The following is a 15913-nucleotide window of genomic DNA, read 5'->3' on the forward strand; positions in this document are numbered from 1 at the left end:
CAATGCAGCGTTCGTGTAAAATTGAATAAATTTCAGATGCCACTTGTTAATACAATTAGCTCATGCTCTCTAGCGGCCCTGAGGGAGGTGTAATGCCCCCAAACACTCTCAGAGCCTGGAGCCGTGTCCGCTCCCAGCCCCTAATTGTGTGCGCTAAAAGAAATGCCAGCGGCAGGTGGGGACAGGAGCTCGTCAGGCAAAGGCTGGGGACCAGGGGCGTGCACATGTGTGTGTGTGTGTGTGTGTGTGTGTGTGTAAAGTTGTCCATCCATCATATGTCTAGTCTTTTAAATTCAGATCTGACACACTAATTCCAGAAAGGGAAGCCTGTTAGTAACATAAAGAGTTTCTCCAGTGGCCAAAGGAGCAGAATCCTAAAGTGTTCCACCGCTCACCAGCTGTGTGCCCTTGGAAAATCAGTTAGCCATCCCAGCCCTCAGTTTCCTGACATGGAAAATGGGGTGATAAAATTATCTCCCTCACACAGTTGTCGTAAGAGTGGAACGAGAAAGTACATGTAAAGTGCTGAATAGTTCCCATTGTAAGAGCGCAAAAAAAAAAAAAAAATAGCAACTATTAAAAATGAATAAATATGTAAGTATTCACTAGCGCTATAGTCCCAAAGAAGGTGTAAATCTCACTTTCCCTTGGCCTTCGTCTAGCACATTGGGGCTTTGGGTTCTTGTGCAGAAGCCAGGCAGGAGGACAGCTGTGTTAGATGGTAGGATTGGAACTAGGAATCTTGGTGAATGCTGGGAGGCTGGAAGGATAATCACCATTTAAAATGACATTGGTGCCCAGTCAGTTTTGCTGAGTCACCGAGATCTAAGGATTTCTTAACACAGAGGATATCATGGCTCCCATTTGTTTAAAAGCACAGGTAGCAAGAAGAGGCACAGGGGTGAGACAGGCCAGTGTTAACCCAGAAGAGGGTTTTACCACCTTGTGCTGAATAAATGTCAGCTGTATTGACGTTATTATTTTATTATATATAGTAACAGAAAATAATAGAATATTATTAAATTATTATTGTTGTTGTCATCGTTCTCTAATTCAAGGAACACGGTGGCTTTTTTGCCTGGGAGGGGAATCACTTGTCTGGTTTGAATATTTAAATTGAAGCCCAGCAGTGATTCTCAGGAAAGGGATGGTAACACCTATGGGAGAGTGACAATCTGAAAGATCTCCTCTCCCCTGAAGCTACAAAGTATGACTCTCTGCAAGTTCTTGGCCCTTTCAGAGGAGCTCAGGCCCAGATGTTGGAAACAGGAGCCCTGTCCCAAGCAGGGACCGACATCAAATCAGCTAAGCCTAAAGGGCCACAGAGAGCAAACCTGAAAAATGCCCAGAACACATTCTTCTGCTCCCTGTTTGTCTGTTTCATTCCCACAAGAAACTGTTATTCTTACAAACCGGTTACAAGGCTTACCCACAAGAAGAATCGATAACCTTGAAGAACCTAGGGAAAATAAAACCACCCTGGAAACTCAATCCCGAGGGCTCGGCTTGGGGCATGATGACCCAGGATTCTGATTTGGCTTTTTTTTTTTCTTTTCCTTCTCAAAGATAACAAATAAATTAATGCACAAAGCCACATCCATATTGGAAACACTTGTCATTTTTTTTTTTTTTTTCCACTTACGCTCAGCGACATCAAGGGCTTTGTAATAAATAAGCTTGTCAGGAATTCTTTTCAGGAAACTCAACCACAATGTTAGTCTTGTCTATTCAACACATTGTTCAGAAATGTTTTGGTAACCTTTAAAGTCCTACTCTAGGAGAGAGGTTCCCATACCCTTCAATTAAATTGTTTCCTATTTTGAAGGTCATTAAGACTTTGGAAGATATTCTTATACGTGAGTTTGAGTCACGAATCCGTGTCCTCAGCTGAAGAGGCAGGAAGGTCCACGCTTGTGAGGAAAACGTTCCACAGAGCCACCAAGTTGTGCTGTTCCAGGCCCTTCCTGGTTGGGAAGGAGAGCCGGGGGGGTGTTGGACACAGCTGCCAACTAGCGAGGGCTCACTGGTGTGTGGAGCTCCATCTGCTGTGATAGATGCCGGGGTGCGAACAGACCTAAAGCAATGAGGGTGGGGGACCTGTGCCATGGGAAGGCTATGAGAAACCCTGAAGTAGGGAGTTGGTTCTCCCACTCCGCCAAAACCTGGTCGTAACAGGGACTCAACAGATATTTGGATACCCACGTTCACAGTAGTGTTATTTACAGAAAAGACAGAAGCAATCCAAGTGTCCTTGAATGGGTAAACAAAATGTGCTACATACATACAATGGAATATTATTCAGCCTTAAAGAGGAAGGACATTCTGACACGTTACAATATGGATGAACCTTAAAGACATTGTACTAAGTGAAATCAGCCAGTCACAAAAGGACAAAGATTGCGTGATTCCACTTATACGAGGTACCAGAATAGTCAAATCCATAGAGATGGAAAGTAGAATAGCAGTTACTGGCAGTGGGGGAGGAGGAAATGTGGAGTTATTATTTAATGGGTTCAGAGTTTCAGCTGGAAAGGATGAAAAAGTTCTGGAGATGGATGGTGGTATTGATTGCACAATTATGAATGTATTTATTGGCACTAAACTATACACTTTAAAATGGTTAAAATGGTACATTTTATGTTATGTATATTTTACCACAATTTAAAAAGCCCTACTCATAAAAAGATTTGATAAATTCATATGCACTTGGGGTGAGTATATGGCTGATAAGACTTAGAGTATTGGCTCTCAGGACACTTGCATTTTAGCAGGAGAGAAGCCTTAGATCAAGGCTCCATATCCCAGCTGGTACAGGGGGACCTAAGGCAATGAAAAATAGAGCATCTCTTCTTGAGCATTCTTTCTCAGATGTATACCTGGCTTTCCTCCCTCAGCAGGAGCAGAAATCACTAGAGATCAGGCGTGTCCATGCTGACCTGCAGCTTCCCGTGCTGGGTCTTCTCCTATTCTAATAGGCTATTTTCCGTCTTTAACTTTTGTTTGGTTTCAGTTTCTTTTAGCGAATCCCAAGCTATTCCTCTTTCTCGTAATCAAGATTGAATTTGCACTGAATGGTCCCCTTTGCCACCCACCTAATCCTGAAATGGCTAAAACCATGCTACTCGTGCTCAGAGCTACACAGTATTTAGTTACTGAGAACTCTTTTCCAAAAGGACAATTATATCTTCTAGTGCCTATGGTTGAAAATATAGATTTAAACAGAAAAGACAGATTTAGTCAGGGATTATATAATAGAATTTTAAGCATTAAAGGGGACCTTTGAATTATTCAGTCTAATGCCCTCATTTTACAGATGTAGAAAATGAGCCAAAAAGAGAGATGACTTCCACACGGTAAACTTTTCAACCCAGGTCTTGAAACTTAAGTCTGTTGCTTTTTCTCCCCTGCCTCCTGGGATAGAATTTTAGAAAAATTTTTATACTGAATCCCCCATATTACTTTACAGAAGTGAAATGCAGTCATTGATTGCAAATATTTCCAGAAGGGTTCCTGAGTGTTTTTTAATAGAGCGCATTTGCCCATTATTACCCACTAAACACATCATCACTCAGTTTACCAGATTAGCTTGAAGGAAGGGTTTGAAGGGCAAGGGATCTGAGACAAGAAAAGTCTTTCTTGTGTAGAGAAGTAGAATTGAGAGGAGAAGATGCTGGGGGCCCCCATGGGATTGAGGGTAAGGGATACAATGTTTGAAGATCTGGGTACTGGAAACCTAGATTTTACTTACTGTTCTGTTTCTAAGCAACAGTGTGACTTGGCCCCATCCTTACCCTTCTCAGAACTCAGTTTTATCTGTAAAACAGGGTCCTTCGTCAGGAGGGAAGTGTCATCCTCGAGGATAGGAGTCCTTGAATCTGGCATCAGAGTCATTTTGGAGAATTGGTTAAAAACACTGCCCCATTTCCTCTGGACTCAGGTAGGACCTGGAAATCTATATTTGTGGTTCATCTTATTTTAAATGTGAGTTATTTTAATTATTTTTGAATAATTACATGAGGTACGTTCAAAACTCAAAAGACAAAAAAAAAAAAAGTATTTGTATACTGGAAAGCTTCCTTCCAATGCCCTGCCCTCATCGCCCATCCCTCTTTCCAGAAGTAGACCTGATATCAGTTTCTTGGTATCTTTCCAAAGATGTCATCAGTGCTTTTAACATGTAGCTCAAGTGATTGTGGTACAGCTGGCTTGAAGATAGGCATTTGGGGTGTCTCCTCTAGAGCTTCCCTACTGCAGATGGGGGAACTAAAGCTCACAGACATTAAAACATCACTCCTCATGGAGTGTTTGGGAACTGACAGCAGCACTGATGTACGGTGCCCTTGAATCTGTGCTTGGCATGTCTTAAGGCCTATGCTTGCTGTTGTCATTGCCTTGCTGAAGGCCACTGCTGTATGGGACTGAAGGGCTATGGTGTGTCCAGCCCCAGATTCTCTCTCCTCTCCTGAAGCCGGGAGAGCTGACTTGTGCCCCTAGCATGGAACCTTGCCAGGAAGGGTCTCCTGCGCTCAGAGCTAGACACCTGGCTGGGCTTCCGAATTGCTGGATGAATGATTGGGACCCCCAGGTGCTGCCTCAGAAGGAAGCCTGGCAAGGTGAAAAAAATGCATCTCCCCAGGCCCTTGGGAAGATAAGAGCTCCACCGTGGGCACTGCCTCCTTCCCTCCTCTCTCTGTTTTTGGTGGCATCAAAAACTTGAATGCAGGAATTTTTTCCCAAAGTTGACTGGTTTCATATCTGAAAAATCTTCCCAGAAAAGGAGGTGGAAATCCTGGAGAGTAAAGAGCCTTCGTTCCTGATATTTGAGTTAGTAATGGCCTTAAGGTTCTTCTAGCAGTGGTCCCAGCAACCCTCCATTTCCACATACTCCTGCCCTTAGCTAATAAATAACACAGTGAAGCTTCACCAGGGGTCTGTTTTTGGACATATTATCTTTTCAACACTTGGATCAGTTTACTTCATAGCTTGGTTGTTTCCTGTTTCTCAGCATCCAATTGGCTCGCCTTGGAGCTGGCCATGAGTATGGGCTTTGTGTGTGAGCATATGAAGAATTCCTTCGCATTACTTAAAATCCAACGTTCCTCACTCTAGAGCTCCCATGGGGGCAGCCCTCTGCAGTGGGAGGGACCCCTGACTAACAGTCCGGGCACCTGGGTTCTGGTCCCGGCTGTGTGCTGACGCCACACTCTTGGAGCCAGCTTCCTCCTCTGCACGTGCTGGCGCCTCTCCTCTGCGCAGTTTCTTCCCATTGCGTTGTTCCACTTCAGTCTCACCACTGCCCTGAAAGGGAGGTACATGAGTCCCATTTCGTTGATGGCAGTGAGATTTGAGAGGAGCTCAGGAGATGCAGTATATGAACTAGAGTTCCAGGCCTTGGGGTGGAGTATCAGAAGTGATGGGACCCTAACCCCCAGCCTCTGCCCAGCCACACATCTCCATCACCACATCCCCCCACTCATCTCCTCCTCCAGCCCCAGCGCACCCATTTGGTATTGTTCCCACTCTGCTCACTGACACTTACTCCCCGCCACCACCCACCCAGAACCCATCCCCACTTCCCTTGACGTCCCCTTTCTTTCTGTCATTTATTTATACTTTCAGCAGGATGATTGCCCTGTGCTCGGTTTCAGGCGTATACTAAGTGCTGGGAATACCTAGCCAGTGAGAAGTGTTGGTCATCTGGAGCTCACAGTCTAATGTGCGAGACAGAGAAATAAATCACTGTAATATCATAAGTGCTGTACTAGGAAGAAGAAAATTTGCAATGGGAAGGCAGAGGAAGAAAGTGATAAACTTTGATTTGAGCAGGAGCTGGGGTGAGTTTGGGGGGACGTTTTATGCAGAAGGTGACATTTGAGTTTTTTTAATACCTCCCTGCTTCCAAAAGTATTTTAGAAGGATGAACACTGGGTAGGGATCAGAGAGTGAGAACATTATGATTTACCATGTAGCCTACTACATAGCAGGCATTTTTTACTTGCCCAGTGGCACATAGCTAGGAGATTCAGAGGCATATCCAAAGCCCAGAATCTTACTTAACCTCATACTGACTCTGGGACAGTAACTTCTAGGGGAAAAAAAAGTGCGGATATAAGCCACAAAAGAAAACTGAAAGTATATGGAATCAACCTCAAGGGGAAAATATCTGTCTACCAAGCAGGGATAGATTCTAAGTGTGCATAAGCAGAACAGTGAGGTGTTGGCAGAGCCTTGAAGACTGATTCAGAAAGCGACCAAGAACTGAAGGCAACAAATGGAAGGGATGACTGCACACTCTTCTCTGAAATTCTAAATGGACCTTGCAGGAGGTGGATGGGGCACGTTCTGGAAGAGGGGCTCTTGAAGATAAATGCAGTTTCAAGGTCCACTTCTCCTTTGCTCTGTGATGTTTAGCCCCCGGTTTCTAGTGTACCAGGCTGGCAAGTGGACTGAAAGCTGCTCTGCTGGAGTCCAGGAGGAGCAGTGAATGGTCAGGAAGAGGGAACCCACTACAGGGTAAGATCTAGTCACACAGCTCTTAACCCCGGCTTCAGGATAGGGATGCATTGGTGGAAAGACATCCCCATGGACACCGAAGAACACAAATCCTTCCATGGGTGGCAACACCAGGCAAGTAGAACTCTGCCTGCTAGAGATAGAAACTTTCACCTCATGGCTTCCCAGCACCTCCACATACCAGGCACTGCAGTGGGCTCTGGTGTAGCACCGTGAGCAAGACTTGGCTCCAGCCTTAAGAGGCTTGTGGTTTGATTTATACTTCTTGGACCTGCTTGCACATTGTCACACCAAATGACATTAATGGAAAATGGATGAGAACTTACTAGTTGAATTAAAGAGTTTATATTCATTGTCTATTATAAGAATCCTTGCATTTGGCCAAGTGGAACTGTTAGAATAGACAAGTCAAGAGTGATAGTAAGACTGAGTCTGGAATAAGACAGGTAGGCTTCAAATTCTGACTCTGTTGTCTATGTGTGACTTGAGGCAAGATGCTTATCCTCTGCATCTCATGTTCCTTTCCTATAAAACTGAAGAGAGAGTAATATATAGTTTGCAGTGCTATGAGGATTTAAAGCATCCACCCAACAAACTAGGAGAAAATATTTGCAATATATGTAACAGACAAATTATCAGTATTTAGAATATATAAAGAGCTCCTAGAAATCAATAAGAAAAAGAAAAGCCAATAGAAAACTATCGAAGAATAAATATATTCTTCAAGAGAAAAATAAAAGAAGAAGAAACATAAAGGCCTGTTCAGTTAGCGTATGAAAAGATCCTCATTCTTACTAGTAATCCCGGCAGTGCAGATTCACAGTGAGATGCCATCAATATTAGTTAAGTATACTTTATGTAGCTCTACCATGAAATAAATTACACTTACTGACTCCTTTGCACATGCTGGGAAGAGGGAAAACAATGTGTTTTTAAATAGAATGTTAAGTGAAGAAAGCTTATTGCAGAATAATATATAAAGCATGATACCATGTAGGTTGAAACACACACACAAACATACTATATATGTCCATAGTGCACTTGTATTCTTGTAAAGATTCACACCAAATGTTTATCAGTGGTTACCTCAAGGGAGGGGCCTGCCATCGGTTGGTAGGGGAGAGTTGTCAAAGGGCACTTTAGCTCTATCAGGAAAGTTTCAATTTCTTATAAGAATGTGTTTGTAGATTAGTTTAAGTGAATACGTTAAGTGAATTAAAAATATATATATATGTGTGTGTGTGTAAAAGAATTTATCTCAACATGGGGTATAGTTAACATTTCCAGCTCTGAACCTAGACTGTCTTGTGCATACCTTGGCTCCACCACTTACTCTGTCTGAGCTTAGCCAAGTCATCTAACTTCTCCTGCCTTAGTTTCCTCATTCTTGATATAAGCGTAATAGTAGTACTTGCCAAGGGCAGTTGTTGTGCAGATAGATGAAACAATACATGTGAACAACTTAGTGGCTGGCATGTAGAAAGGGCTCAATAATGTAGCATTTACTGTCATTACCTTCCTTCCTACAATGGGTCAGCAAAAATCATTCCATATGCGAGATGGGAAGGCCCACATTTAGCCTAATGCCATTCTACAGATAAGGAAACTAAGACCAGAGAGATTCAATTACGCTCCTGGTTCAGATTCTGGTTCCAAGGCTTAGTGCTCTAATAATACAAAGTTAAATTCTCCAAGGCATAAAAACACTCAGACTCGGCTTCATTTCTGTGCCTGTAAAATGTTAATGTCTTTTTCTTTATACACATCTCACCAGACTTCCTTAGGAAAAGTGCAACCCCAGTAAAAGCCTAACTCATGGCATGAGTATTTTGCTTGAGGGCAAAGACAAAACACATCCTGGTTATGATGGTTCTCTTGTTCGCAATCAATGCTCCAAGGAAATCACTACCAATTAATATTTGTATTCCAAAGCACTTTCACATATTATCTGATTTGGTCCCCAAGACTCAGGGAGGCAAGTATCATTATTATCCCTAAATTACAGAGGGGGAAACTGAGACTCAGAGAGTTTAAGTAGTTTGCCCAAGAGTTTTAGAGAGGATTTAACTTTTTACTAAATTAAATGGCAACTTTAAAATTCATTTGTAAAAACCAGGCAATGAGAAAGGTTTGAAATACAGTTTTTGTTGTTTTTACAGAGGTGGGATAGAAACATGTTAAAACATCCTCTATGAGAACATATATTTGTGTAGATAGTCTCTAACAGAGCCATTTTCAAACATGTTGCCTTATGGGCAGAATTTGCATACTGATATCTGTTTAAGAAAAAGTAGTTACCTTTCCTAAGAAGAAATATTTTAATCCAAGATTCATTAAAGGTCAAAAATATCATTATGAAACAGTGATCATAATTTCCAGCTGTTTCACCTTTATCTTAGTTTTGGGTGGCAAATAAGCGTAAGTAGATAAATAGAGCCAAGTAACTTTTAAAGAAAAGTTTCAAAAACTCATCCAAACATGCCATGAACCATGTGAGGGGGCGCCCCTTCACAGGGTGCCAACTGTCAATAGGTCCAGAAGTAGCTGGAGATGACAGAAATATTAAAGAAAAATACTCCTGTCTGTGGGAGTCAGTGCTCATCGCCTCCAGAAGATGCCTCTGGGAACAGAGATGCTCAGCTCTCAAGCGCAAGGTGTGTATCTGCAGAGAAGTGTTGGTGATCCCACTCCATCTGGTCAGACCCACTGTCCATCCAGAAGTTTATGTGAATAGAGTCAAGTGCTTAACTCTCTCTAACCCACAAAGTTAATCTAAGGAGGCTTATTAGAGTGGGGTAGATATGTCCTAGGAGACATGAAATTTAGATATAAATGAGAAGAGGAAGGGGCTCAGAAAACAAAGGAGAAGCTTCTGAGCACCAAGTTCCTTTGTCTTGAAGAAAAAGGGCCACCTTGGACTTCCCTGAAGTCTTTTCCTGTGGGAAAAGGGAAACCCTATCTCCTGAGCGAGGAGGATATTTTAATGAACTTCTACCTTTGGGTACTGACAAGTGGTGAAGTGCAAAATGAAAACAGTGCAACAAAGAAATGCAAATGGGACACTTGTTTGCCCAGCGGAGCCCACCCTGGTAAGCACTCCCACCCAGGCTGCTGCTTTGAAGGTGATGGATGGAGCGTGGGCTCCTCAGCCTACCCATCTTTCAGGCTCCCACTGCCTCCTGGACCACTCTGGGTGATGAGGTTCTCACAGTAGCATCTGAGAATTTTTGTTTTTCTAGTACGGACCTACCGTATTTTACATGCATTCAGGAGATTGTTAGCGGCATATCTTCCTTTCCAGCATCTGAGTGTTTGTAGCAATTGTTGAGCACACTCCTCAGTGCACGGGATTTACTTCCAGCATCTCTCCTGTAACTTCAGTGCTTGTTGATGAAGCCAGGGGATGTCAGTGAATATCTCTCTATATGCCAAAAGATTTTTTAAAATCTCCACCATAAGAAATAACTCGGACAGATTTGTAATAATGACTAATGAGTGCCACCAACGAGAATTAATATTTTAAAAGCTTGTTCATGAAGTGAATTCTCTTTGGGGTTGGTGGAGAACCTACACATTGTTGTTGAGGCTTAGACCCTAATACCAAGATAATGTCTGTCCATCAGAGCAGCCATCACAAATTAATTGCTAAGAAGGGAAAGGAAAGGATATAGTACCAATAGCTTTGAGGGAAAGTTATGCTTACAAATCTCAATTCCTTAAAGAAATAGGAAATACACTGTTAGTAGAATGCTTTCCAAATTATCAGTGAAAGTTACTGAAACTGGAAAGAAACTCACATGGCAAGGTCTGCTGTTGGCGGTAGGTAGACTGTACTACCAATGTACCCGATATGGGTTGAAGTGAAGAAGAATGTGAGGGAAACCTCCAGCTACTAACATGTAGTGTGGGGCTCATTCAGTACACCCTAGGTTTCAAATATCTGGGACTGGGGTGAATTACATGAAAGAAAGAGGGAAAAAGAAAGAAATGAGAGACTTTGCCTACATACACTTTGTTGCAGCCCCTCTGTGCAGCAGTCCACTGGGGTCTCCTCAGAGGGAAGCAGTAGGACCATGAGCTGTTCTCTGCTGCAGAGGAACTGGTCTGATCTGAAGGACAAGTCGAGCACAAGGTGGTGACTAGATGGAAGGAATGAATCCTCATAGACACTGTTATTGACATCTCCCAAAGAGAAAAATGGAACATGTGCTGGTTATTCAGACACTTGAACATAGTACAGGGCCTTGAACATAGTGCAGGGAAAGGGCTTCTTTTAACATTGCTGATTTTTTTTGATTGGGGAGGAACTGGAGATCCTGAAAACAGGACTGTGCAGTGACAGAGTCAGTTGTCAGCATTAAGGAAACACATATTAGCCACACAATTGTTTCCTTTGGTCAGGGGTCTTAATCCCTCATCCCAGGGTTAACCGTTCATGGTTGGAAAAGGAAGGGCTGTGGCCTGGGTGTGTATCACAATCCCAGGTTTCAGAGTCAGCGTGGCCACTAACATCTCTATGGCCTGAGATGACACAATTGATCTGGGCTTTGGTGCCTCATCTGTAAAGACAGGACTGGATAAGGGCCTCACTATGTTCATTTCACCTTGAAGAACCAATGATTCTAGGATTCATCTCTACACAATTCTAGAGATAATAAGTGTCTGGGTTTAGGGTAAAATATGTAAAATGTGTTGAGGTTTTGAAGTGGTCTCTGCTACTAGTGCTAATCTCCTGAACACTTGGATTCATGCTACTGAACTTAAAATTCTCTCTCTCAGTAGCAGCAGTTTTGTCTGCTGTTGCCTAGTTAATTGTCTTCCCTTTGGGGAAATTCCTTTTATAACAAGAAATCAAGGAACTAAGGAAAAGCAAACTAAGAAATACAAATCTATATCTATTCATTCCAACTTATAACTGAAAGAAAAACGAGGATTCAGCTACTTTCTCCAAACTTAAATTACTTTCTTTGCCTGGATAGGAATAGTACAATCAGCTGGAGTGATTTTTTAAAATTGTTTTTCCCATATTTGTGGACAAGATAATTTAAATATTAAAATATTCTTTAGGGACCTCCCTCACAGTCCAGTAGTTAAGACTCTGCACTTCCAGTGCAGGGGGCATGGGTTCGATCCCTGGTCGGGGAGCTAAGATCCCGCAAGCTGTGTGGTGTGGCCAAAAATAAATAAATAAAAATTTAAAAAATATATTCTTTAAAATCTATTATACATATCTAATGACAAATAAGGAAGTGTAGAGTGCTTAATGGTTTGTATTGAAAGAAACAATTTGATGTCCAGTGGGCACCTGCTGCCTTGGACATGAGCCATCTTCCATAACTCACTATGTTTCTGCCTGACCCAGCTTTCAAAATAAAAGAGTCCAGCCATTACTGGGTGTTCTAAGGTAGCTACAGTCCCATTCATCCTTGAAGAGCTTTCCCAGAACATTTATCCCTCAGTCAGGCCTCTGATATATAGCTGGGAGAACAGGCTGAGGTATCTGATTTCTGCTGACCTCGGGGGGAAAGGTCCTTGCATTTAGACGCATGGGCCAGATCTGTACCAGATGAAGAGGACAGTCTAGCTTGAAAGACTTGGTCTTTCCTACCCTGGTCTGAGAAAAAAACTTCAGAATTCGTGAGAGCAGAGGCTGCTGAAGAGTGGCTTTTCTTAGGCCGTTCCACTTCTCTTACGTAATAGAATTACTCCAGAATAATCTGTGACAGATCACTTGCATATGAAGAGGCTGTTGACTGCCCAGGAATACCAAAATCTGGCTCTCTGAGTGGCAAACACATTTTCATTTAGCCTGTGGCTCTCGCTGTAGAACACCAGCATGCAGGGCACTGCCACATATTTTAGGTCCTGGACAGAGATGCCACTTAAAGAAGTACCAAGATGCTATCTTAAATTACACCCATACAAGGTGAAGGATGGGATGGGAGTGGATCTCAAACCCAACTTTGCATCAAAATTAGTTGGGGCTTTGCAAAAGTACAGGTTTCCAGGCTCCCCGAAACTCAGACACACCAAATCAGTATCTATTGGGTTGGCCAAAAAGTTCGTTCGGGTTTTTCCACGCATCTTACGGAAAAACCCAAATGAACTTTTTGGCCAACCCAATATCTAGGGGGATCTGGAAATAGCACTTTTGAAAATCTCCTTTCAAGCTCCATATGCCACCTGCCTTACACTAATCCTTGGGTTAGTATTTGTGAACCACTGAACCAGATTTCTGTTCCCAGTATAGCAACTTCCTAGAAAATAAGTTGGTTTCATCTAGAACTCTGGCTAAGCCCAAGAAATATTTCTAAAGAGAGGCTTTCAGTGGACATTATTCATTTTAATTTAACTGAAGTTGTTGCTGTTGCTTTTAGCCACACAGGATTTCTCATTTGTAATCAGATTAGCAAAAATTAAAAGTTAAATCTATTTCTATTTTTAGGTTATTATATATGCTGGTTGATGGGGAAAATTCAGAACAGAATATATATATATGAATTAATATTTAGTCAACTAGACTAGTTAAAATGTCTATGACATTTTGGCTTTGAGACTATACACCTAATACAGTGTATCTCCAAAACAGCTGTGGTTAACCCACTGAATTGGAATAGGCTTTCATGAAAAAATAACAGAAACATGCCTCAGCTTGCAGAATTTATATAGTTTCCTTTTGATGGAAAGAACAGCTCTGAATCTTGCTCCTTTGGATAACGTGGTGGCGTCAATGACATTCCAGTTGTTTCTGTTAAACCACTGAGAAGAGCAGATAAGGGAGGTGAGGGGAGTTCATTTTCCTGGATTAATTGGCTGGCAGAGATTTTGTTCAAACCTTGTGCTGAACCAAAATCTTTTCTTTTTCCAATTAAAAAAAAAAGCTTTCTTTCTGGCTTACTTGCTTTAAGATAATTTACCTACCACCCACTCCCCCAACTCAGGAATAATCAGAAGTAGCCATATCACATCATAAGATCTGAATACAATCTCTACAGTTGTTGAAAAACTCATGAAAATTTGTAGAACACAGCCAGTGAACTGAACAAAGAGAAGAGGAAGACCCATGTTGCATACAAGCCCAATTCCAAATTTAGAGGCTCATTCATCCTTTCAGACAACCTCTCTCAAGTGCCTTCTATGTGCCAGACACCAATACTGGGGATTATAGTTCTAGAAATTAACACATAGTTCCCACAGCTAAGAAATCCTGAGTGAGAATGACAGGTATTAAATTATTACAGTACTGTTGGATAATTCAAGTACAGTCCAATCAGAATATACAGAAGGACAATTCGTAAGTTGGACCTCTCATAGGAGTTCTAGGTAAGGAAGGGAAGGACATCTTTTCCACCTCCCAAAGGTTGAGAGAGGAAATGTCAGGCATGGGCAATAGCCAGTGCTTCCATATGGCTGGAATATAGGGCTGTGAGTTGTGGCTGAGGCTGCAGGCCCTAGCAGTGTCTGGGTCCTAAAGGGCAGTAACTCATGCTCAGAATTTAGACATGATTCTTCAAAGAACTGTGTAGCCATTGAAGGGTAAGGTTTCTGATGGCAGGGTGGAGGAAAGGGATGAGACTAGAGGCATAGAGAACAGGTAGAGGCTGTGACAAGATGAGTGTCGATGGGAGTGAGATGTGAGAGCTCTTTGGGGGATGCATTTGACAGAATTTGATTGGGTGAGGATGACCAAATGGACTGCAGCTAGGAGGCAAGAGGGAAAGTAACTGACCTGAGGGTTGACACTGCAGCATCTTGTCTTCTCTCCTCTCTCCACAACACTGAGTTGCCCTTGTTGTCTTAGATCCCTTTCCTGTTTTCTTGCTTCTACTTGATTTTACACTTCATCCATTAAGAATTGAAATATCACCACTACCGTCCACATAGACCCCCATCCCCACAAACTGTCCTACAGATTACAAGAGCTCAGGCTATAAACAGAGCCTCATGAGGCAGCGGGTCCCTGGTGCTCCTCACTTCTCCACCATAAAATAACAGACATTTGCATATTGTTTCACAGGCCCACCTTTTTTTTCACATCTGTACCTCCTTCAAGTCTTATAACCACCCTCTCTGTAGGAAAGACAAGTCTTATTGTTCCCATTTCAGGGAGGAAGACGGTGAGGCCGCATCCACAACCCACTCCCAGGGAAGCAATAGGGAGCAGCCTGGGAAACCTGTCCCGACAGTCCCAGACTGAGCTCTTACCTCCTGCCTCTGTGATGTTAGGCCTGTTACCCAAACTCTCAAAATCTCAATTTCCTTCTTGGAAAATGGGGACAACAAAAGTACCTGCCTCCTGGGATCACTGCATAGGCCAAAGGAAATCATGCACGTAAAGTGCTTGGCACAGACCTGGTGAAGTCTCAATGAATGTCAGCTCTTGCTTTTCCAGCTCTTCTAGCTCCAAAGTCCCAGATCATTCTCCTCTACCAAAGTGTCCCCACTCCTGGGAGGGGGGACATTTTTTTCAGAAGACTGTAGTTTACCACTGGATAAATCGGCTTGCTGACGAAAGAAGAACACCTAAAGGAAACATGACTATTTCATTGGGCCTGTTACATCATTCAATAGCCACAACTCATGCCCTGAAGTTTCTTCAAATACAAAACAGATAGTGTCAATGGAGAGATGTTAATTTTTCAAGACCTGCTCTCAGGCTCCGAGAGAGCTTCCTGTACTTACAGGAAGTATGAGTTTGATGGAGTGAAAGTCAACATGTCTATGGGTCTCATAAGAGGACCATCTACTGGCTCATGTGGGGGTTTTGGCTTGTCCTGCTTGGCTTCAGAAGAAGCTGCAATCAGAGCCATCAGGGTGTTCCCAAGATGCTGGCAACACTGTGCATCTGCATTGGTGACAAGACCAAGGGGCCAAGCAGTGTGTTCTCCTTGCAGCCACTTAGCAGCTTGAAATCTTTCTTAAGAATAACATGCCTCTAGTTCCCACGTCAGGATCTTTGTTCATCTCGTATGACTTTTTCTACACACTTCTACTCTGTACCAATGATCCATAATGAACAACGTAAAGATGGTGGGGGCCCAGGAGGGGGACACGAGTATTGGCATATTACTTGGGGACATGATGGGGAAGGATATTGTAAGGAAAATAATTCAAGAAGAAAGGAAGAGGACTTCCATTCTGCTGGGTGGAATAAATGTTTGACTGAGCAGCATTCCGTCCAGCTGGGGAAAGGCCAAGACTAATTTAACCTTTGGTCAAATGGTTGGGAGTTAGCTGGTTTCCTTTTTCCTCTTACATCACTCCCAGAGATTCAGACAAAAATAACATGGTCCCGATTACATGACATTATGGGCTCTGAAAATACACTAGGGAGGATAGTGTTGAAACCCCTCGGAGACAAATTAATCCTAGCAAGGCAACAGCTGTAAGATTGATACAA

Source organism: Balaenoptera acutorostrata, chromosome 3 (genome assembly GCF_949987535.1).
Source record: "Balaenoptera acutorostrata chromosome 3, mBalAcu1.1, whole genome shotgun sequence".
Lineage (NCBI taxonomy): Eukaryota > Metazoa > Chordata > Mammalia > Artiodactyla > Balaenopteridae > Balaenoptera > Balaenoptera acutorostrata.